This window comes from Callorhinus ursinus, unplaced genomic scaffold (genome assembly GCF_003265705.2).
Source record: "Callorhinus ursinus isolate GAN/ISIS: 27379988/994484 unplaced genomic scaffold, GSC_fseal_2.0 scaffold45, whole genome shotgun sequence".
In the NCBI taxonomy this organism is placed as follows: domain Eukaryota; kingdom Metazoa; phylum Chordata; class Mammalia; order Carnivora; family Otariidae; genus Callorhinus; species Callorhinus ursinus.
In genome coordinates this window covers 12,892,819-12,916,545 of record NW_027397107.1, presented here as the reverse complement: position 1 = coordinate 12,916,545, position 23,727 = coordinate 12,892,819, and the positions used below count along the sequence as shown (strand labels likewise).

Below are 23,727 nucleotides of genomic sequence, written 5' to 3'. Positions count from 1 at the left end.
CTTTCATGGTTCCATGGGTTGCTCAGCTGAGCAATTCTGAATAGGACATGGAGAAAATTGGGGATTTGTTAGGGATCTCCATGTGGTTAGCTGGGGCTTTCTGATAGAATGATGTCCTCAAGATAGTTGGATTCTTCATGTGGTATTTAGCTTTCTTCACTGTTCAAAAGCAAAAGGTACCAGAACTTCTTAATGTCTGAACCTAGAAGTCCTAAGGTCATTGGTCAAAGAAGACGTAAGGCCTGCCAAGATCCAAGAGGAATACAAATAGATCCCACCTCTTGACAGAGTCACAGCAAAGCCATATTGCAAATAAGCAAGTGGGAGATATTTTGTGGCCATCTTTGGAAACATGATGTACTCTAGGGCATAATCTCTCATTCATGAAACTTCCCTCCTTCACCAGCTTGACAGTTTTCTTCACCATCATGTAGAGCATTCTTCCAAAATGATAGCCTTTAGCCACATGTGGTTATTTAAATTTAAATTGCTTAAAACGAAATTAAAACTCAGTGACACTAACCATATTTCAAGTTCTCACTTATGGCCAGAGGCTACTGAAATGTGTAGATATGGAACATTTCCACTATCTTAGAAAGTTCTACTTACTGCACAGGGCTGATCTAGAAAGGTTCTTTCTTTCCTTCCTTCCTTCCTTCTTTCCTCTCTCTCTCTCTTCCTTCCTTCCTTCCTCTCTTTCGATATTATTTATTTATTAGAGAGAGAGAGAGCATGAAAATTGGGAGGGGCAGAAGGAGAGGGAGAAGCAGGCTCCCCACTGAGCAGGGAGCCCAACATGGGGCTAGAGCCTAGGACCCTGAGAATATGACCAGAGTGGAAGGCAGACACTTAATCGACTGAGCCACCCAGGCGCCCCTAGAAAATTTCTTTAAATATCTTGTCTGTGATACAGCCACTATTTCCTCTGTCCTACATCTTTCTCGATTTACTCCTTTACTTCCATGGAATACATCCATCAGCATGTTTCTAAGAAGTGGCACATGGATGGTAAGTTTTTGAGATCTTATATATCTGAATATGTTCTTTTCTATCCTTATATTTATTAATATTTTGACAAGATAAAATTTGGGAAACATTTCTCCCAGGGTCTGAAGGCATTACTCTATTGTTTTCAAGATTACATTGTTGTTTTTGAGAAATTGGTAAACATTCTGATTCTCATCCTTTATATGTGACTTCACCCTCTCCACATTCAAGATTAAGAGGAAATCATCATTGCTTTGGAATTTTATGAAGACCTACTTTAAAGGTCTTGAACTGAATGTACTGGATGCTCAACAGGGCCTTTCAATCTGGATGATCATATGCTTCGTTTCTAAAATATGTCCTATATGATTTCATTGTATATTTCCTTTTCACTATTTATATTAGGAGATCCTGTATGTGAGCATCAGTATGTCTTTTTCTTTACCCAATAAGTTTCTCCAGAAAGGATAAGGCCTATATCATCTTGATTGGCATATATGCTGGTCCACTGGGATCCTGGGAGCAGAGCCGAGGGGAGGGAGCTGGATTTAGCAGGCAAACTTTTATTATTAATCCCCCCTTTCCTATTCTAGAGCCCTTCACAACCCCCTCCTCAGCTCTACACCCTGCTCCCATGACAGATGCCGGATGCTCCTGGGTCTGGGGCTTCCGTGATCACAACTCTCAGAGAGTTAACACTGCACCTTATACAGATCAGAGGAGAAGTAACCATCTGACTCCAGAGGCTGCTACAGGAAAGTCACTGCTCATTACATATGCTTTCCTCAGTTCTCCTGTGTTGGACCAATCCCATATACCTTCCTTCAGAGGCACCCAGTACATTAAACCCAGGACTTCTCCAAGCTTCTATGGCATAAACTGGCTCATTATGTTTTGACATTCCTCCTGTGTGCACCGAGGAAGAATTTCTCTGCCCTGCTCATTAGTTTCTAGTTGTCTAGAGCCTATCTTGTTGACATCGACTGGGTTTTCAGAAGGGACTGGAAATAAGCCCCAAGTGAGAAGCTATACTCTGAGGCAGCCAATCCAAGCTTTCTTTCCTTCTCTCCTTCCTTGTGCTTCTGTTTTGACATCCACTTAGAGACCCAAGTTACCGGATACGTGGACAGTTAGAGCAGGAAGATGGTAGGAATGACATCTATGGATGTAAGTAAGGTAAGAGAGGTGATGCTGGAAGAACAGGTCTTGTACAGTCCCTTTCAGGTGTAGCCATATTTTTTGTACATATCTTTTGCAGAAAAATAACAACTGATTGCATTCAAAAGGTACTCAGGAATAAATGTCCTTGTTCCAGTATGAGGGCTAAGCAATTGTATTTGGTGAGTCCCAGCCTACAGACCAGCAGAAAAATACCAGGTAAATATTTGCTAGTCAGTTGAAATTTAAAAGAGAATGTCTCTCAAAATGCCTTCCAGATTGAGCAGGGAGAGCACTGCACTAGACAAAGGAAAATATTCGAGACCCATTTTATAGACGGAACACATGAAAATCCCAACTGAGAAGATTCTTTCCTGTGTGAGCTCCTGCATGCTACTCATATACATACTTGCAAATTTTGATTCACATAAACTATTCCACTGTGTGAAAGAGATAGAGGGGCGCCTGGGTGGCTCCGTCAGTTAAGCATGAGACTCTTGATTTCAGCTCAGGTCATGATGTCAGTTGTGGGATAGAGCCCGGACTTGGGCTCTGAGCTGGATGTGGAGCCTGCTTAATATTCTCTCTCCCTCTCCTTCTACCCCTCCCTTCTTCTCTCTCTCTAAAAAAAAAAAAAAAAAAAAAAAAGGGAAAATTTCCTGGTTCACTTATAAAAGTTGCAAAACTCTGTTACCAATAACTTACAAAGCCCCACTAATGAAATATAAAGATTAATTTTACTCATGAATTGAAGTACAAAAATATTAAATAAAATACTAGTATATCAAGTTCAACAAAATAATAAAAAATTACTCATGGATAAGCATAATTTATTCCATTAATTTAAATATTTAAGGTACTTATCACTAACAATAAATTAATTTGTCAAATGATAATAAACATCTGAACAAATTCCTGTCCATTCTTATTTTTTTAAGCATATTTTAAACTAGAAACGGTTAAATATTTTAACATGATAAAGAACAAAGTATTTGGGATGTCAATATGCACTAAAAAATAAAGGAAGGACTTAATGGAAAACTGGGTTTGGGGATACGATTTAACACATCATAAATAACAGGTCAAAACTCACCACCACCACCAGAGTTCTTATTTGCAGAGATTCTCAGAAGATTTTATATGCTAAAATGCATGTGAATTTCCAGGAAGCTATATATTACAGAGTTTATCTAACCATTAATCCTCTTCTTATCCATTTACATGCTTTGGGACTCATTTCTTTCTTGACAAGGAGGTCTAGTCTCAGTGCTATACTATGAATTAACTTGATTCTGGAGGATCCAGCCAATGCAATATACCATGAACAGAGAAGTTACAAGTATGGTAAAGGTTGATGATAATTTATCAATTGTCACAAATTACTTATTTGCCCTCTTAGTAAAACTAAGAGAACCAACTAAAAATTATGTATCCTGGAAAAACAATTTCTTTCCTAATAACAAAGATAACAAAATGATACCCAGGTACAACTTCAGCATGGACAGTGCAACAATAAAGACACAATATAACTTTACCAAGAGAGGGAGGAGATCTGGAGAAATAATACAGTGTCAAGAGATGGAGGAGATCTGGAGAAATAATACAGTTTATTGCTAGAAAGGAGTGGTACACAGATGTTTGTTTTCCAAGATTAATTTTAGGTTCAATATCATGAAAGTCATGATGTTATTTATGTAAGGGTAAGGGTGAGAGGAAAAAAGTTTGATAATGTGTCTTTAAAATACATCTGGAAGAATAGATAACTGGGGAATTGCTAATAAAAAAAAATCCTGCAAAGGGCAAGGAAAATAGATTTGCCTTTATATAAGATATAAAAATATCTTGCAAAGCTACCCTAGTAAAATAACTAATATAGGAACACAGAGGCATAAAAGGAAAATGACATTGAATTTAGAGTACGTGAACAGCTCTTTCAATGCATTGATTTGTGAATATTACCAGAACACAGAGTAAACCTGCTATCACAAGTAATTGAGAAAAGAGGGAAGATTATTTCATAGTATCTTTTGGGGCAACTGATGTACTCTTGGAAACAAATCAAGATACTGTCCTTCCTCACAGCCCCAACTAAAATGTGACTCTGACAGACAAAATAGCAAAATGTAAAACAGTGAAACCGTATCAGGAGTAGAAGAAAATAGAGGGGGATGGGGATCTGAGGTAAGTCTCTCCAATCATAACTCCAAAGAAGGGGACAAACAAAATGATTGATGGACCTGAGAATCTATGAGGGAAAACTTCACACATCGATTAACTTCTTAAGACTAAAAGGCAAATACACATTGGAAAACTTATATGAAAGTCATGTATTAAAATAAATGATACACATGACCTCACTGATATGAGGAATTCTTAATCTCAGGAAACAAACTGAGTGTTACTGGAGTGGTTGAGGGTGGGAGGGATGGGGTGGCTGGGTGATAGACATTGGGGAGGGTATGTGCTACGGTGAGCGCTGTGAACTGTGCAAGACTGTTGAATCACAGATCTGTACTTCTGAAACAAATAACGCAACATATTTTAAGAAAAAAGAAAAAGAAGAAGATAACAGGAGAGGAAGAAAAGGGGAGTATGTCAGAGGGGGAGACGAACCATGAGAGATGATGGACTCTGAAAAACAAACTGAGGGTTCTAGAGGGGAGGGGGGAGGGGGATGGGTTATCCTGGTGATGGGTATTGAGGAGGGCACGTTCTGCATGGAGCACTGGGTGTTATGAACAAACAATGAATCATGGAACACTGCACCAAAAACTAATGATGTAATATATGGTGATTAACATAACAATAAAAAAATTAAAAAAATAAAATAAAATAAATGATACAAAAATTAATATAAGTAAACTCATGCCGAATTCACAAATGTGGAAATACAAATAGCAAATATAAATCAAAAGTTCAACTCGGTGATTATCAAAGAAATGTAAATTAAAAAGTGATGATATGTCATGTTCATAATAAATTAGTAGAAATTAAGAAATGCTTAATTTTTGTAATGGTGTTATGACAAATATGTACCAAATACTGCTAGTGAGAGTATAAATTGGTACAGGTTTTCTAGGAGGTAATTTAGAAATATATATTAAGAGTCTCAAAAAAGTTGGCAATTTTAAAAAGATTTTATTTATTTATTTATTTATTTATTTATTTATTTAGAGAATGAGAGCACAGTGGAGGGGCAGGGAGGAGGAAAGAGGAAGGAGAGAGAATCTTCAGCAGACTCTGTACTGAGCATGCAGCCAGAGGTGGGGCTGAATCCCATGACTCTGAGATCATGACCTGAGCTGAAATCAAGAGACGGATGCTCAACAATCTGAGCCATCCAGGCACTCAAAAAATTTGTAATTTTTTTTTTTAGAGAGAGAGCATGTGAGCAGGGAGGGGCAGAGGGAGAAGGAGAGAGAGAATCTTGAGCAGGCTCCACGCTAAGACACAGGGCTCAGTCTCACAACCCTGAGATCATGACCTGAGCCAAAATCAAGAGTTAGATGCTTAACCAACTGAGCCACCCAGGTGTTCCAAAAGTTTGTAATTTTTGATCCACTATTTCTCCTTTCAATTAGAATAAGTAAAAAATCCCAAAGAACTGTGCTCGAAAATATTCATTACAATTTTTATTTATTAGTAAAAATGGGGAGAAAGTAACTGCTCAAAAAATGAAGAATGATCACAAAATTGTGATGGGTTCAAATAATGAAATGTAATACTGACATTAAAATTCATATTTTAAAAGAATGTTATTTAGTAATATTGGAAACAGTGGTGAAGAAATGTTATGAAAAGAGACAGGACACAGAATTGTATGTATGTATTTAATGATCCTGAATTGTTTTCCAAGAAAACTGGATAGAAAAAAATACAAAGTCGACATAATTATGAAAGTGTGATGATGAATAATTTTTAAATACTCAAAATAATTTTCAACACTTAAAAAAATTCCATAAAATGAACTTTTATACATTAATTATCAGGTAAACGCAGCACATTTCATTGTAGACACTGGGAATAGTTGAATGAATGGGTACATTCCAACTGGCAGTTTTATTCTATTCCTGGGAAGAACCTGAGGACTCTACATTGAGATGTATTTTGTATATTTTTTCATTTTCATTTTCTATGTTTTGTTTAATTCCAGTATAATTAATGTACGTGTTATATTAGTTTCAGGTGTACAATATAGTGACTCAACAATTCTATGCATCATTCAGTGCTCATCATGATACATGTCCTCTTAATTCCCCTCACCTATTTCACGCATCCTCCCACTCACCTCCCCTCTGGGAAACATCCATTTGTACTCTATAGCTAAGAGTCTGTTTTTTTGTCTGTCTCTCTCTTTTTTTTTAATTTGATCCTTTGTTTTGTTTCTTAAACTCCACATGTGAGTGAAATCATATGTTATTTGTCTTTCTCTGACTGACTTATTTGACTTAGCATTATACCCTCTAGATCCATCCATGTTGTAGCAAATGGCAAGATCTCATTCTTTTCTACGGCTCAGTGATATTCTGTTGTATATATACCCAACATCATCTTCATCCATTCATGTATCTATGACATTTGGGTTGCTTCCATATTTTGGCTATTGTAAAAACTGCTGCAATAAACATAGGGGTGCATATATTTGTTTCAAATCCCACTTGATTATGTTTTTTAAAGTATATTGTTTGATCTGGTTTGCTAATATTTTGTTGAGGATTTCTGCGTCTATGTTCATCAGAGATATTGGCCTATAGTTCTCTCTCTCTCTTTCTCTCTCTCTCTTTTTCTAGTGTCTTTTCTGGTATTGGTATCAGGGTAATGCTGGCCTCATAGAACGAGTTTGGAAGTTTTCCTCCCTCTTCTATTCTTTGGATTAGTTTGCGAAGAATAAGTATTAACTCTTCTTTATTTTTTATTTTTATTTTATTTTTAATTTTTTCATTGTTATGTTAGTCACCATACATCATTAGTTCTTGATGTAGTGTTCCATGATTCATTGTTTGTGCATAACACCCAGTGCTCCACGCAGAACGTGCCGTCCTCAATACCCATCAACAGGCTGACCCATCCCCCCACACCCGTCCCCTCTAGAACCCTTAGTTTGTTTTTCAGAGTCCATCGTCTCTCATGGTTCGTCTCCCCCTCCAACTTACTCCCCTTCATTCTTCTCCTCCTGCTATCTTTTTCTTTTTCTTTATTCTTAACATTTCTTGCATTATTTGTTTCAGAAGTACTGATCTGTGATTCAACAGTCTTGCACAATTCACAGCGCTCACCATAGCACATACCCTCCCCAATGTCTATCACCCAGCCACCCCAACCCTCCCACCCACCACCACTTCAGCAACCCTCAGTTTGTTTCCTGAGATTGAGAATTCCTCATATCAGTGAGGTCATATGATACATGTCTTTCTCTGATCGACTTATTTCACTCAGCACAACACCCTCCAGTTCCATCCACGTCGTTGCAAATGGCAAGATCTCCTTCCTTTTGATGGCTGCATAATATTCCATTGTGTATATGTACCACTTCTTCTTTATCCATTCATCTGTCGATGGACGTCTTGGCTCATTCCATAGTTTGGCTATTGTGGACATTGGTGCTATAAACACTGGGGTGTACGTACCCCTTCGGATCCCTACATTTGTATCTTTGTGGTAAATACCCAGTAGTGCAATTGCTGGATCGTAGGGTAGCTCTATTTTCAACTGTTTGAGGAACCTCCATACTCTTTCCAGAGTGGCTGCACCAGCTTGCATTCCCACCAACAGTGTAGGAGGGTTCCCCTTTCTCCACATCCCCGCCAACATCTGTCGTTTCCTGACTTGTTAATTCTAGCCATTCTGACTGGTGTGAGGTGGTATCTCATTGAGGTTTTGATTTGGATTTCCCTGATGCCAAGTGATGTTGAGCACTTTTTCATGTGTCTGTTGGCCATTTGGATGTCTTCTTTGGAAAAATGTCTGTTCATGTCTTCTGCCCATTTCTTGACTGGATCATTTGTTCTTTGGGTGTTGAGTTTAAGAAGTTCTTTATAGATTTTGGATACTAGCCCTTTATCGGATATGTCATTTGCAAATATTTTCTCCCATTCTGTCGGTTGTCTTTTGGTTTTGTGGACTGTTTCTTTTGCTGTGCAAAAGCTTTTGATCTTGATGAAATCCCAATAGTTCATTTCTGCCCTTGCTTCCCTTGCCTTTGGTGATGTTTCTAGGAAGAAGTTGCTACGGCTGAGGTCGAAGAGGTTGCTGCCTGTGTTCTCCTTTAGGATTTTGATGGACTCCTGTCTCACATTTAGGTCTTTCAACCATTTGGAGTCTATTTTTGTGTGTGGTGTAAGGAAATGGTCCAGTTTCATTCTTCTGCATGTGGCTGTCCAATTTTCCCAACACCATTTTTTGAAGAGACTGTCTTTTTTCCATTGGACATTCTTTCCTGCTTTGTCAAAGATGAGTTGACCATAGAGTTGAGGGTCCATTTCTGGGCTCTCGATTCTGTTCCATTGATCTATGTGTCTGTTTTTGTGCCAGTACCATACTGTCTTGATGATGACAGCTTGGTAATAGAGATGGAAATCCAGGATTGTGATGCCGCCAGCTTTGCTTTTCTTTTTCAACATTCCTCTGGCTATTCGGGGTCTCTTCTGGTTCCATACAAATTTGAGGATTATTTGTTCCAGTTCTTTGAAAAAGGGGGATGGTATTTTGATGGGGATTGCATTGAATGTGTAGAATGCTCTAGGTAGCATTGACATCTTCAAAATGTTTGTTCTTCCAGTCCATGAGCATGGAACGTTTTTCCATTTCTTTGTGTCTTCTTCAAGTTCTTTCATGAGTATTTTATAGTTTTCTGAGTACAGAGCCTTTGCCTCTTTGGTTAAATTTATTCCTAGGTATCTTATGGTTTTGGGTGCAATTGTAAATGGGATCGACTCCTTGATTTGTCTCTCTTCTGTCTTCTTGTTGGTGTATAGGAATGCCACTGATTTCTGCGCATTGATTTTATATCCTGCTACTTGACTGAATTCCTGTATGAGTTCTAGCAGTTTTGGGGTGGAGTCTTTTGGGTTTTCCACATACAGTATCATATCATTTGCAAAGAGTGAGAGTTTGACTTCCTCTTTGCCGATTTGGATGCCTTTGATTTCTTTTTGTTGTCTGATTGCTGTGGCTAGGACTTCTAATACTATGTTGAATAGCAGTGGTGAGAGTGGACAACCCTGCAGCGTTCCTGACCTTGGGGAAAAGCTCTCAGCTTTTCCCCATTGAGAATGATATTCACTGTAGGTTTTTCATAGATGGCTTTTATGATATTGAGGTATGTACCCTCTATCCCTATACTCTGAAGAGTTTTGATCAAGAAACGATGCTGTACTTTGTCAAATGCTTATTCTGCATCTATTGAGAGGATCATATGATTCTTGTTCTTTCTTTTGTTAATGTATTGTATCACGTTGATTGATTTGCGGATGTTGAACCAGCCTTGCAGCCCAGGGATAAATCCCACTTGGTCATGGTGAATAATCCTTTTAATGTACTGTTGGACCCTATTGGCTAGTATTTTGGTGAGAATTTTTGCATCCATGTTCATCAGAGATATTGGTCTGTAGTTCTCCTTTTTGATGGGGTCTTTGTCTCGTTTTGGGATCAAGGTAATGGTGGCCTCATAAGTTTGGAAGTTTTCCTTCCATTTCTATTTTTTGGAACAGTTTCAGGAGAATAGGTATTAATTCTTCTTTAAATGGCTGATAGAATTCCCCTGGGAAGCCATCTGGCCCTGGGCTTTTGTTTGTTGGGAGATTTTTGATGACTGCTTCAATTTCCTTAGGGGCTATAGGTCTGTTCAGGTTTTCTATTTCTTCCTGGTTCAATTTTGGTAGTTGATACATCTCTAGGAATGCACCCATTTCTTCCAGGTTATCTAATTTGCTGGCATAGAGTTGCTCATAATATGTTCTTATAATTGTTTGTATTTCTTTGGTGTTGGTTGTGATCTCTCCTCTTTCATTCATGATTTTGTTGATTTGGGTCATTTCTCTTTTCTTTTTGATAAGTCTGGCCAGGGGTTTATCAATCTTGTTAATTCTTTCAAAGAACCAGCTCCTAGTTTTGTTGATCTGTTCTACTGTTCTTTTGGTTTCCATTTCATTGATTTCTGCTCTGATATTTATGAGTTCTCTTCTCCTGCTGGGTTTGGGCTTTATTTGCTGTTCTTTCTCCAGGTCCTTTAGGTGTAGCGTTAGGTTGTGTATTTGAGACCTTTCTTGCTTCTTGAGAAAGGCTTGTATTGCTATATACTTTCCTCTCAGGACTGCTTTTGCTGTATCCCAAAGATTTTGAACAGTTGTGTTTTCATTTTCATTGGTTTGCACGAATTTTTTTAATTTCCTGGCTGACCCACTCACTCCTTAGTAGGATGCTCTTTAGCCTCCATGTATTTGAGTTCTTTCCGACTTTCCTCTTGTGATTGAGTCTTAGTTTCAAAGCATTGCAGTCTGAAAATATGCAGGGAATAATCCCAATCTTTTGGTACCGGTTGAGACCTGATTTGTGACTTAGAATGTGATCAATTCTGGAGAATGTTCCATGGGCACTAGAGAAGAATGTGTATTCCATTGCTTTGGGATGGAATGTTCTGAATATGTCTGTGAAGTCCATTTGGTCCAGTGTGTCATTTAAAGTCTTTATTTCCTTGTTGATCTTTTGCTTAGATGATCTGTCCATTTCAGTCAGGGGGGTGTTAAAGTCCCCCACTATTATTGTATTGCTGTCAATGTGTTTCTTTGCTTTTGTTATTAATTGCCTTATATAATTGGCTGCTCCCATGTTCGGGGCATAGATATTTACAATTGTTAGATCTTGTTGGATAGATCCTTTAAGTAGGATATAGTGTCCTTCCTCATCTCTTATTACAGTCTTTGTTTTAAAATCTAATTTGTCTGATATAAGGATTGTCACCCCAGCTTTCTTTTGGTGTCCATTAGCATGGTAAATTGTTTTCCACTCCCTCACTTTTAATCTGGGGGTGTCTTTGGGTCTAAAATGAGTCTCTTGCAGACAGCATATGGATGGGTCTTGTTTTTTAATCCAATCTGATAGCCTGTGTCTTTTGATTGGGACATTTAGCCCATTTACATTCAGGGTAACTGTTGAAAGATATGAATTTAGTGCCATTGTATTGCCTGTAAGGTGACTGTTACTGTATATTGTCTCTGTCCTTTCTGATCTGTGCTGCTTTTAGACTCTCTCTTTGCTTAGAGGACCCCTTTCAATATTTCCTGTAGGGCTGGTTTCGTGTTTGCAAATTCCTTTAGTTTTTGTTTGTTCTGGAAGCTTTTTATCTCTCCCTCAGTTTTCAATGAGAGCCTAGCTGGATATAATATTCTTGGCTGCATATTTTTCTCATTTAGTGCTCTGAAGATATCATGCCAGTCCTTTCTGGTGTGCCAGGTCGCTGTGGATAGGTCTGTTGCCAATCTAATATTTCTACCATTGTAGGTTACATATCTCTTCTCCCGAGCTGCTTTCAGGATTTTCTCTTTGTCTCTGAGACTCGTAAGTTTTACTATTAGATGTCGGGGTGTTGACCTATTTTTATTGATTTTGAGAGGGGTTCTCTGTGCCTCCTGGATTTTGATGCCTGTTTCCTTCCCCACATTAGGGAAGTTCTCTGCCATGATTTGCTCCAATATACCTTCTGCCCCTCTCTCTCTTTCTTCTTCTTCTGGGATCCCAATTATTCTAATGTTGTTTCGTCTTATCGTATCGCTTATCTCTCGAATTCTGCCCTCATGATCCTGTAGTTGTTTCTCTTTTTCTCAGCCTCTTTATTTTCCATCATTTGGTCTTCTATATCACTGATTTTCTCTTCTGCCTCATTTATCCTAGCAGTTAGCGCCCCCATTTTTGATTGCACCTCATTAATAGCCTTTTTGATTTCGACTTGGTTATATTTTAGTTCTTTTATTTCTCCAGAAAGGGTTTCTCTAATAACTTCCACGTTTTTTTCAAGTGCAGCTAGTATCTTTAAAATCATGATTCTGAACTCTAGGTCCGACATCCTACTAATGTCCGTATTGAGTAGGTCCCTGGCTGACGGTACTATCTCTTGTTCTTTTTGCTGAGGTGATTTTTTTTGTCTTGTCATTTTGTCCAGAGGAGAATAGATGAATGAGAGAACAGAATGCTAACAGGTTAACAATGTCTCCAGCAAATATACTCTATACAAATCAGAAAAGAACTGAAACCAGGGGAAAAGAAAGGGAAAGAAAGAAAAAAGAAAGAGAAAAGAAAGAAAAAAAAAACAAAAAGATTAAATACAAAAAAACCCGAATATGATCAAATATGATCAGGCTAGTGCATAGATCAGTGCTGCACACTAGATTTTGGGCGTATTTTGGTCTGTTAGAAAAAAGTGCCTCCTAAAATTTTAAAGGAAGAAAGACTTATATATGTACAAAATAAGGGTTGATACAATGAAGGGATGGAAGATGACTGTAAAGGTGAAAATTATTAAAGATTTTATAAAAGGAATTGATACGATAAGAAGTTGTTTGAAAAAAGAAAGAAGTTTTAAAAATAAAAGGGAGAGAATGTGATCAGGCAGGAGACTAGAACAAAGCCATACACTAGTGATTTAGTGTATATTTTGATCTGTTAGAAGATACTGTATCTCAAAATTTTAAAAGAGAGAAGAACATATATATATATGCCAAAAATAATGGTAACTACTATGAAGGGATAAAATATGACTCTAAAAATGAAAAATAAAAATTTTTTTTTAAAAAAAGGAATTGATAAGATGTTCATTAAAAAAGGGAAAAAGAGAAATTAAAAAAACAGTTAAAAAAATTAACTTTGAAAAACTAATGAATCATGGTAAAAAAAACGCCATGAATTCTATGTGCAGTATTCCCCTAGCACTGGAGTTCTCCCATTCTCCTTGATCGGTAAACTTGGTCTTGATTTGCTGGCTGTTCGTGCTGATCTTCTGGGGGAGGGGCCTGTTGCCGTGGTTCCCAAATGTCTTTGCCGGAGGCGGAATTGCCCTGCCCTTTTCGGTCGGGGCTAAGCAAGCCCCTGGGGTTTGCTCCAGGAGCTTTTGTTCCCTGCAAGCTTTCCCTACGGCTTTGGAGGACGACAGTGAAAATGGCAGCCTCACAATCTCCTCCCCAGAGGAGGCAAGAACTCGGGGCCCCGCTCCTCAGTGCGCCCCCAGAGAAAAGCAGCCAGTCACTCCCATGTCCCCGGTCTCCGGCTGCACTCCGTGCTCACCTGGCCTGTGACCAAGCGTTTCTATCTCTGGCACCAACTTGGTGTGGAGTCTCCAAACCCAGCAGATCCCTGCGGTGCGCTCCCGCGCCGCTCCTCCCCGGGGAGGAAGGGGTGTCTCCCCAGCTCTGCCGCTTGTTGGGTCCCTGCTGGAGGAGCAGTGCCCCGACTGGGCCGCAGATCACAGTTTATGGCAACCCCGAGCTGAGAGCCCGCGCCTCGGCTCCGTCTCTGCAGCCGGCTTCCCCGCTCCGATACCTGGGAGCTCTGGCGCACTCAGGCACCCTGGTCTTTCTGTGACCCCGAGGGCCCTGAGACCACACTGTCCCGCGAGGGTTCCACCCCCCGCTTAGCCACTGGAGCGACGTCCCTCCGCGGAGCCGACTTCTCAAAGGTCCGATTTTGTGCTCCGCGGCTCTATCACTTGCCAGAAGCGGCCGACGGAGGCCCCCTCCCCCTGCCGTCTATCCTCCCGAATATCGCCTCGGATTCACTTCTCCGCACGTCCTACCTTCCAGTAAGTGGTCGCTTCTCTGTTCAGAGTGTTTTTACTATGCTTATCTTCGATCTCCTGTTGAGTTTGTAGGTGTTCAAAATGGTTTGATCCCTATTCAGCTGAATTCCTGAGACCAGACGAAATCCAGGTCTCCTACTCCTCTGCCATCTTGCTCCGCCCCCCAGTATTAACTCTTCTTTAAATGTTGGGTAGAATTCACCTGTGAAGCCATCTGGTCTTTGACTTGTGTTAGTCGGGAGTTTTTTGATTACTGACTCGATTTCTTTGCTAGTAATTGGTCAGTCAAATTTTCTACTTCTTCTTGATTCATTTTTAGAATCAAGGAATTTATCCATTTCTCATAGGTTGTCCAACTTGTTGGCATATAATTTTTCACAATTTTCTTTTACAATCCTTTGTATTTCTAAGGTGTTAGTTGTTATTTTTCCTCTTTCATTTCTGATTTTGTTTATTTGAGTCCTTTCTCTTTTTTATTTTCTTTTTCATAAACTTGGCTAAAGATTTATCAATTTTTGTTGTTCCTTTCAAAGAACCTGTCCTGGCTTCATTGATCTGTTCTATTGTTTTTTGTTTTTTCCTTAGTTTCTATTTCATTTATTTCTGCTCTAGTCTGTATTATTTCCTTCCTTGTACTGGTTTTGAGTTTTGTTTATTCTTCTTTTTCTAAATCATTTAGGTGTAAGGTAAGGTTGTTTATTTGAGATTTTTCTTGCTCTTTGAGGTAGGTCTGTATTGCTTTAAACTTCTCTTGTAGAACAGCTTTTGCTGCATTTCAAAGATCGTGGATCATTGTGTTTTCATTTTCATTTGTCTCCATGTAATTTTTATTTCTTTTTTTTGATTTCCTGGTTGACCCATTCATCTTTGGTAGCATGTTATTTAACTTCCAGGTATTTGTCTTCTTTCCAGATTTTTTCTCATGGTTGATTTCTAGTTTCATAGCATTGTGGTCAAAAAAAGATGCAGGGTATGACTTCAATCTTTCTGAATTTGCTGAGATTTGTTTTGTGGCCTAATATATGATCTATTCTGGAGATTGTTCCATGCATTCTTGAATGAGTTGTATTTCTGACACAGCCTTGTCATTACCTACAGACATTAGGAACTCAGATAAGGACAAGCCCATACCCACTCAGTTTTCAAGGGAGAAAACAGGGCGACTCTGGAAGATCTTATAGAACTAATAAAGGAATATAAAGTCAGTTATGCAAATTATAAAGCCTATGCTATATTAATTATGTTATTTTTCCAAAACAATGATCAAAACAGAAAACATACATTTTCACCAACCTAGATGAACATTTGGGGATAGATCAGCTTATAATAATGCTTCAATCATGATTTTTGTATGTTCTATTAATTAGTTTATAAGATATCATTTGTTATCTCAAAAACATAGTTTGCATCACTCATGACATAATTCTCTTACTTTATTCCATAATTCAATATTTTATTGACTGCTGTTGATATCTGGTTGGCTGTGATGTATTTCTTAAAAGCAGACATTATTTGAATCCAATATCAAAGAAAAAATGTTGCTCTTGCTTATAAGAATGTTAAAGTTTTGTAGAGAGTCAAACAATGGTGCTAATGGTGGGAATATCTCCTTCCTGAAATAAAAAAGCAATTTAGCCTCACAATTTGAAAAAATTAGCCACATTAATTAGGAAAAAAAGAGCTGAGATGCAGAAATTTTCCTGGGAAAACAGGTATTTTCAATTTCTTTAGTGAGCCCAGTCTTGGCTCTTTTATAGTAATCGCAATACAGAAGATATCTAAAATCTGTTAGATCATTGACATATTCTTTTGGACCAACTTTCCTCCTTATTCCCACTTATCTCATTTTCCAATGTATTTTTTTTTTAGAAGACGTCCCATCTGCATAAACTGCAGATTAGTCCCTCTTTTCTGGCTTATTTCTACACTGATATTTGTATAATTCTCTTTATAGAGATCCTAACCTGAGTAACTCTTAATGTGTTCATAGAGCATATAACAGTCTGCCCAGAATGTTTTAGATGGTTTCTAAGACTAAACAAAGTAAATAAGCAAAAAAGCCCAACCAAACAAAAGAAAACCCCAAAACAAAAACAAAACCCCATCTGATTTAAAAGCTACAAAAGAAACATCAAACTCTTGAAGTATTTCTGAATTTTAGGGACTAGGTCAGAGTGCCTCACCTTATTTGTCAGGTTTGTTAGTAGAGCTGCCCCAAGGCAAAGAGCCCCCACCCCCCGCCCCCCCGGCAGACATCTGTGCTGACGCACAAAGACATATTATACATATTATATATATTATTATATATAATATGTATAATATATATACATTTTTCCCCCTCAAGCAGGACTTAAACTTGGATATCCAAACTTGATGACTAGACTAGACCCTTTATAAAGGACTGCACCTGCCATATGACCCTGGTCACACGTGCCTTTTCTCATCTCATTTGCTGTTTTCCAAAAGACTAGTCACAGGACTGAGAACCCAGGGTCTACAACATTATTCTATAGTATTGTAGTTTGAGTGTGTCTCAAGGTAGCCTAGTGATGTTTAAACAGCAACACTAATCCTTGTCAAGTCTGGGAACTATGTCCTGGTGCCATCAGTGAAGGCACATTATGAAGCCTGTCAGGGGCATTTCAATGGCACCTATGAAGGGCTTACCACTCGTCTCCATAGATCCTAGAAATTGTGCCAGCTCTTATTGTGGTTCAAATGCTGTACTCCTGGCTACTTTGTATTTCTTGGATTTGCAAGGTACAGTACTGGAATACCTGATCTTAGCATATAAACTCCCTAAATTCTCCAGCAGAAACTACAGGGTGTCTTGAATTTGAATTTTAAAATGGAACTTAATTGGTGGTGCCAGGACACACTCTTCAAGGTCAAAGTTGATAGGACCAGAGAGGCAAGCTCCATCCAATTGACTTTCCAGCAGAGCGCAGATTCTACCTTCGGAGGCCAAAGTCAGCAGAGTTGGGAATCATGAACAGGAGGCCTGGAACAGTCCCTTCAGGCTTAGGCAACTGAAATCTGGCAGTGAGACTCTGACAAGCAACTCCAATGGGTCCCCAAATATATCTGTAGAAGTGGGGAAGAATCCAGAGCCAGTCAAAATCAGCCTGGGGGTTTAGATAGGAAAAGCTGAAAATTGCCCTCCTGGCACAAAAGGTAACTGACAGTATGTGTTAAATGCTCAAGATGGGTCTTGCACCGCACAAGGTAGCGTGAGGGAGAGCAGAGGTGGGTAGAGGCATAGATCGTCCCTTTAGAAAGCTGAAATCTAACTGATTGGTGAAATGAGGGGAAGCCAGGGGCCACACACATCGCCTGGGAACCCTCTGCTACTCTGATGCTTCTGACATTTTATTTCCTCACCAACATTTTGAGCTTTATAGGCTTTCTTTTTGGTCATACCATATCCAATAACAATTTGCAGACCTCAGACCCTTATCATATTTAATAATCACTGGAGGAGGCAAAGGAAATGCTCATCATAAAAGAGAAAGACACAGAGGATGAGTAAAACGTGAACTGTTTCAACTAAAAGAAGAGACAGAGGAGCTTTTAAAAAATGTCATCAAGGCTAACACTTTAGAGGGAGGTGTAGTGGGGTTCCCCGGGTGGCTCAGTCCATTAAGCGTCAGACCTTTGATTTTGGCTCAGGTCCTGATCTCAGGTTTGTGGGATTGAGCCCCACATTCAGCTCCATGGTCAGCGGGGCATCGGCTGGAGATTCTCTCACTCCCTCTCCTGCTGCCCCTCCCAGCCCCATAGCTCATGCACATGAATTCTATTTATAAATAAATAAAGTAAAATAGAGACAAAAAGGCGGACTTCAGTGATGTGCTGGAACCATGAGGCCAATGGCCAATTTTTTACAAATTTTCTGAGCTTGTTGTTAAACACAGCAATTATCAAACAAGAAAATATATGAACCTACAATTAAATAATCTTAAAACAAAAGCAATATTCAAAACTCATCACTTCCCGATTATTTTGCTACAGGATGATAACACTATGTCATGGTGAGTTACTCTTCTCTTCCCAATTCCACTTTCAATGACAGCAAATTGGTAATTTAAAATCAGCCACGGTGAGAATACTTACACCATGGAAATCAGCAAAAGCTAAAAATACATAAAATACATCAAATTATATGTACTGAGGGTTGTGTAGGCATGTCTTTGCAGGAGCTCGGTTTATTATTTTGTCTACACTTAAGAAAGTGCTGGAGAAATTATTAACAATACAACTTAAAACATGTCAAGCCTTCATACATTACATTGTGTATTGCACAAATAATTAATGAATTATTTTTCCAACATTGGAAAATATTATGTGATTATGCAAAAGAATGAATAATGGAATTTTGACATACATCTTGGTTATTTTGTTTTCACCATTCTCAATAAAGTAAAAGGAATCGTCATCCAACATCCACGTGAAAACTACATTCACTCATCCAGAGTGATTATAGGTTGTCTATGGACGCAAGAGGTCAGAACCAAATCAACAAAAGCATTCTATGATAACTAATTATAATTAACCTGCGTATGTACATATATGCCTACATTATTTCCCCCAGAGAGTTGGTCATTAAACATTTATCAGCACACCATTGGATAGAATCCACACAATATATTAACAAAGAAAAACTGAAAGAGTGCAGTTGGGAACCTTAGCAGTAGGATTGTAAGAATAAAACCTAAAACCATAACTGACTTTGCCTCCAGGCTGGGCAGCAGAGAGTCTCCTCAATGAGCCAAATGCAAGACCCACTGTGTGTTTGATGGCAATGCTGTAATAAAAGCTATTGGATGCCACAGCCAATAAGAACTTAGAAGAAATGCCTATTTTTGTTTTATTTTGATTTTTTTTCTCACTGTGTTTGTATGCAATAAGACTGAATTGTGACTTGACTAATAGGCTGAGAAATGTATATGTAAGCTGTATTTATGGCTTATAAGCTTGAAAATGTGATACTGATAGAGATAACAAAAAAGACCTATTTCTCTCTGCCACATGTGCTTACTCACACTTAAATTTTTGAGAGTGAACTGAAGACACAAAGTGCTGTTGGCTTCTATGTAAGCACTGTAAGAAGTATTGGAAGTCTTGATCATCACATACTCTTCAGAATTGGAGTCCAGGCTCTGAAGATGAAGGAATTATGCCCCAGGCTGGATCCTAGTAAGTCTCATGCAGGCTGGAGCTAACATGAGCCTTTCTATGGTGATCCCACACTCCAGAAACCCAAAGCTCTAGAACATACACCTCCTTTCCTCCCCAGTCTCATTCACCCAAAGCTCCAGCCCTACCCTCATGCCAAACTCTGGCTTGTTTTGAGCCAAGGAGGAGCAGGCAGCCCAGCTCTGTCATCCATTCCCAGGAACCTGTGTCCCATAGTGAAAAAAAAAAAAAAAAAGGAATTTGGGAAGAGTTAAAGAGGGGGAAATTCTTACGTTCCTTTAAGGCTCTGATTCAGTCAAGAATATGGGTCAAATGGCTTACACAGTCTCTCTCACATGCACTAGTCTATAGAAACAGGGGAGCAAGATTTCCTTGCTTAAACTATCTTTAAGTGGGGTGATGACAGATCTGGTACCATAATCCATGGTACAGGTATCATGCACAGCATATCCAGAGAGGAACAAGCCTTATTGGGTTCCTGGTCTGTGATGGCACTGTGCACCTTGTATATCCATTCTGGACCCTTGTTCTTGGTAAGTATCTACAACAATGTGTGAGGGGATCTGAGGAAACTTACAAAGGCAACTAAAAGGTTATTTGGTAATGACTTTTGAATAAAAATCTTTACCTACCTACCTATCTACCTATCTACCTACTTACCTACCCACCTACCTATTTATCTACCTCTGTATGGTTTTGTCCATAGAGCTAAAGTGATTAAATCATATATACTAGGGGGCCAGGCAGGCATGTCTTTGCATGAGCTGATTTGCCTGGGAGTTAAAGCTGCCCATGTGGACAGCTGGGGCTGCACGCAGAGCAGAGTGGAGGGTAGGGGGTAGCACAGGAAGAACGAATGGGACTTTATGTTTATGTTTTCATGGTTTCTTTTGTTTGAATACGCAGTGCCTGGGACATGCATCCACCATTCAACAATAAATGTTTATTGAGTGTGTATTGTATTTATTGAGGCTAGGCACCCTTCTAGGCACTTTGGAGGTATGAAAGAACTACTCTTGAGGAGCTTACACTCCAGTAACATGACATGAGATATATGTCACGAGAAAGAGGAAGACAGGAGTGGGGAGGAAGGAATTATAGCACAGTTAGGAAAGGTAGGGTCTCCACTGTAATCTGAGCCTCCTCTCATTTTTGGTATTATAATCTAATTATGGATTTTATTTTTATTTATTATTATTATTATTATTTAGAGAGGGAGAGAGAAGTAAGAGGAGGGGCAGAGGGAGAGGGAGGAGGAGAGAGAGAATCTTCTCGGGCCTTGAACTCACAACCCTGAGATCATGACCTGAGCTGAAATCAAGAGTTGGACACTCAACAGACTGAGCCACCCAGGTGCCCCAAATTATGGATTTTTTCTTATGGTGGCCTATATTTCTGTGGCTTTATCATGGAGGGTCTTGTTTTCCTCTGTTTCCTGTCCCACCTCACTCTCAGGGAGAAAGAAGACTGAAATGGATGGATCAATGCACGGGACATGTACTGGACCACTTGGAGAGGACCCTTGTCTGAGTCTCCAGGTTTGACCTCGTTTGGCACCCTGTGTTTCCCCTTTACCTGAGGCTACTGCAAAAATAGACCTCGGGATGTCTCACTTGAAGCTTGGGTGCTCCCCCACACCGCAAAGTCTAAATTAGCTCTGATCCATTTTGTCTTGACATGGGTTTCCTTGCACTCAGCTAGCCTATCTATAAGACCATGAATATACTGCGTATTTAGCCAAATGCATTTTTTGAGGCATGAGTTTAGGGAAAAGCAACTTAAGAAATTCTTCAGCCTAGTTTTACAGTATTAAGCCACTGAGACATGTCACCAGACAGGGAAAAAAAAAAAAGTGAGTCCATCAGGTCGCAGGAGTGGACATTGCTTGATTCCCCAACATTTGTTCCTTCTTTTTCCTGTTGTGTAGAAGACAGGTGGTCTAATGGTGAATGGGCTAAGCAGACTTCATGAATTGTCTAAGCCAATTAAGGTCATGCCCTGACAAAGTGATTGGTTCAGGAAATAAAGCCTAGGGCAGTCTTTGCCTAGTTACAAGGTGGTCCAGTCCTTGAAATGCTCAGAAGTATAGCTGGGAATTGTGGGACACCCGTAGTCTCTCCACGTCCGTCAGTGTGATACATGGATGAAGCTGAAATTTTCTGGCAGGAAGTGTTGAGAGGCACATGGAGAAGGAGAGCTAGAACCTTGATAAAAATGCTTATCCAATCTCCAGACTTGTCAGTTGCAACGCCAATAAATTCCCCATAATATCTGAGCTAGTTTAAACATTGATTTTCTCTTACAACCTGAACCATTTTAACTGCCACTCAGCAAGACGGGACATGGAGGGTTGGGAAGTGCGTCAGTAACTCAGCACTGTAAGGAAGAGTAAACATTTGCCTGGCCTCCTCTGTGCCTATTCCTCCTCCCAGGACCCATCCAGCTTTTGTCTGCCTCTCAATCACTTCACAAGAGAAGACGTGAGTAATGTTCTCTAGTTCTAACATTCCTCTCCTATTGTTACTTCTTGCCCCAACACTGCACAGTCCCTATGCATATTGTCCAAATAATCACTCAATTTCCCTTTGGAGTAGGAAGGGAAAAAAAATAGGAGGCTATATGTAAGGAGGATTAGCCAGATGTATTTTTTGACAATTAACAGAAACATCTGAGCTGTTCAAATCCAGCCCTTTCCTGTTAAAGACACTGGCTGATGATGTATATTAGTTTTATTTTTCTGACATGTGTTTTTAATAATAATGATGATGATATGAAAGCCCCCCCCCAAAAGTTGATAGTGAACAGAAAAAAATGTTAATACTGACCAGGAATTTTTTTTCCCTAAAGCCAGAGAGTGCATTCTTGGGGTGACCCTGGGTCAATCTCCATCATCAAAATTTTGCTTTTCTGAGTACTTCTCTTCTGAGGACATTTCCTTTAGTGAACACAGAATTATTCACTTAGAAAAACTTCCTAAGCCTTTACTTGGAATTGTAATCACAATAGTGAAGAAATGTTTTTGCTTTTATTTGGGTTTTTTTTTTTCTCGCTATTTGCTCTACCTTATTAAATTGTTTCAGTATCCACTTTCATATTTTATTCTTCTTTTCACAGATGAAGCATTTTTTTCAGCTGCCAGACAACTTGAAGATGCGGCTATGTTAAGACAGATGGCTCACTCACTGAGGAAGTTGAAGCTGAGGGCTTAGAGAAGAGCCTTGTTCTTGACATTGTATTAGAAGGAGTGATCTTTGACACCTTTTTTCCAAACTCTTTCGACCATGTCTCTCTATCTATGGGCACATTCCCAGCCCCACACTGTAACCCGTCACTGGGGCTCTGGCTGACTCTCTCAGTCTGGGAGTCTGTGACTTGGCCTGTCCTTTTACCTAATCTTCCAGGATTGGGGACCAGCCTGGCCCTCACCAGAAACTACCCTTGAGGGGCGCCTGGGTGGCTCAGTTGACCTGCCTTCGGTTCAGGTCATGATCCCAGGGTCCCTCTGCCTATTGCTTCCCCTGCTTGTGCTCTCTCTCTCTGTCAAATAAAGAAATAAAAAATCTTAAAAAAAAAACGCAAAACTACCCTTGAGTTTGCATTCTGACCTCAACCTCTCACTTAACATTTATCATAAACCAAACTTTTATAATAAAACAATAATTTAGATCCATTTAACTATTTATAAATTGTGAATTCTTTTTATGTACCTAATGCATATTCAATACACAGAATGTCAATGAGGGAAAAAAAATACCCCAAATTATTCCAAAGCTAACTATTACTGACGTTTCATGTATGTATTTCCAGATTTCTTTGCAAATAATCTTCTTTCATATATATGTATATCATATATGATACATGTATGATAAATATAATGGATAGGTATGTGCAAAAGTAAATATATGGATAGGCATGTTCAAAAATACTCTATATAGATATATATATTCTAATGTAATATACAAGTGATTATACTATGCATATAGTTTTTAAAAGCTTACTTTTTAAAAAGATTATTTATCTATTTGAGAAGGAGAGAGAGAGAGTGAGTGGGGGATGGGGCAGAGGGAGAGAATCTTCAAGCAGGCTCCCTGCTGAGCGTGGAGCCCAACGTGGGGCTCCATCTCAGGACCCTGAGATCATGACCTGAGCCAAAACCAAGAGTCATACGCTCAACCAACTTAGTAACCCAGGTGCCCCTATGCATATAGTTTTATGAACTATTTCATTTGTTACAGATTGGATTTTCTTTTTAATAAATATGCATGCACTTCATCATTGTTCATGATTATAGAGTAGTCAGTTATATTAATATATCATAATTTACTTATCTGCAGTAAATGAACATTTTATATAATCTCTAGATTTTTCTTACTATAAACACTGCCGAGATGAGTATGTTAGTGCTTCATTGTCTGGGATACATTCTTAGAAGCATATTTTCAATATAAAAAGATATGGATTCTTTTTAGGACTTCTGATACATATCCATATTTCATTCAAAAAATGTACAAATGTATGCTTCCAGCAGTTAGTAGCTGAGTCAGCTAAAGCTTTGACTAAAGTTGAGAGTTGTCACTAGAAGGGTTTGGACACATCATGAA

The 23,727-nt window shown here is 39.0% G+C and overlaps 1 long non-coding RNA gene across 1 annotated transcript in view; it reads left to right on the top strand.

The window, feature by feature from the left end:
• LOC141370783 (uncharacterized) overlaps positions 1-22,487 on the top strand; it is a 111,640-nt gene extending 89,153 nt beyond the window's left edge. Inside the window, exons 3-5 of the long non-coding RNA XR_012375124.1 lie at positions 20,582-20,664; positions 21,559-21,606; positions 22,241-22,487. This is a non-coding gene — a long non-coding RNA (uncharacterized lncRNA). The remainder of the gene's footprint in view (positions 1-20,581; positions 20,665-21,558; positions 21,607-22,240) is intronic.
• The last annotated feature ends 1,240 nt before the right edge of the window (positions 22,488-23,727 follow it).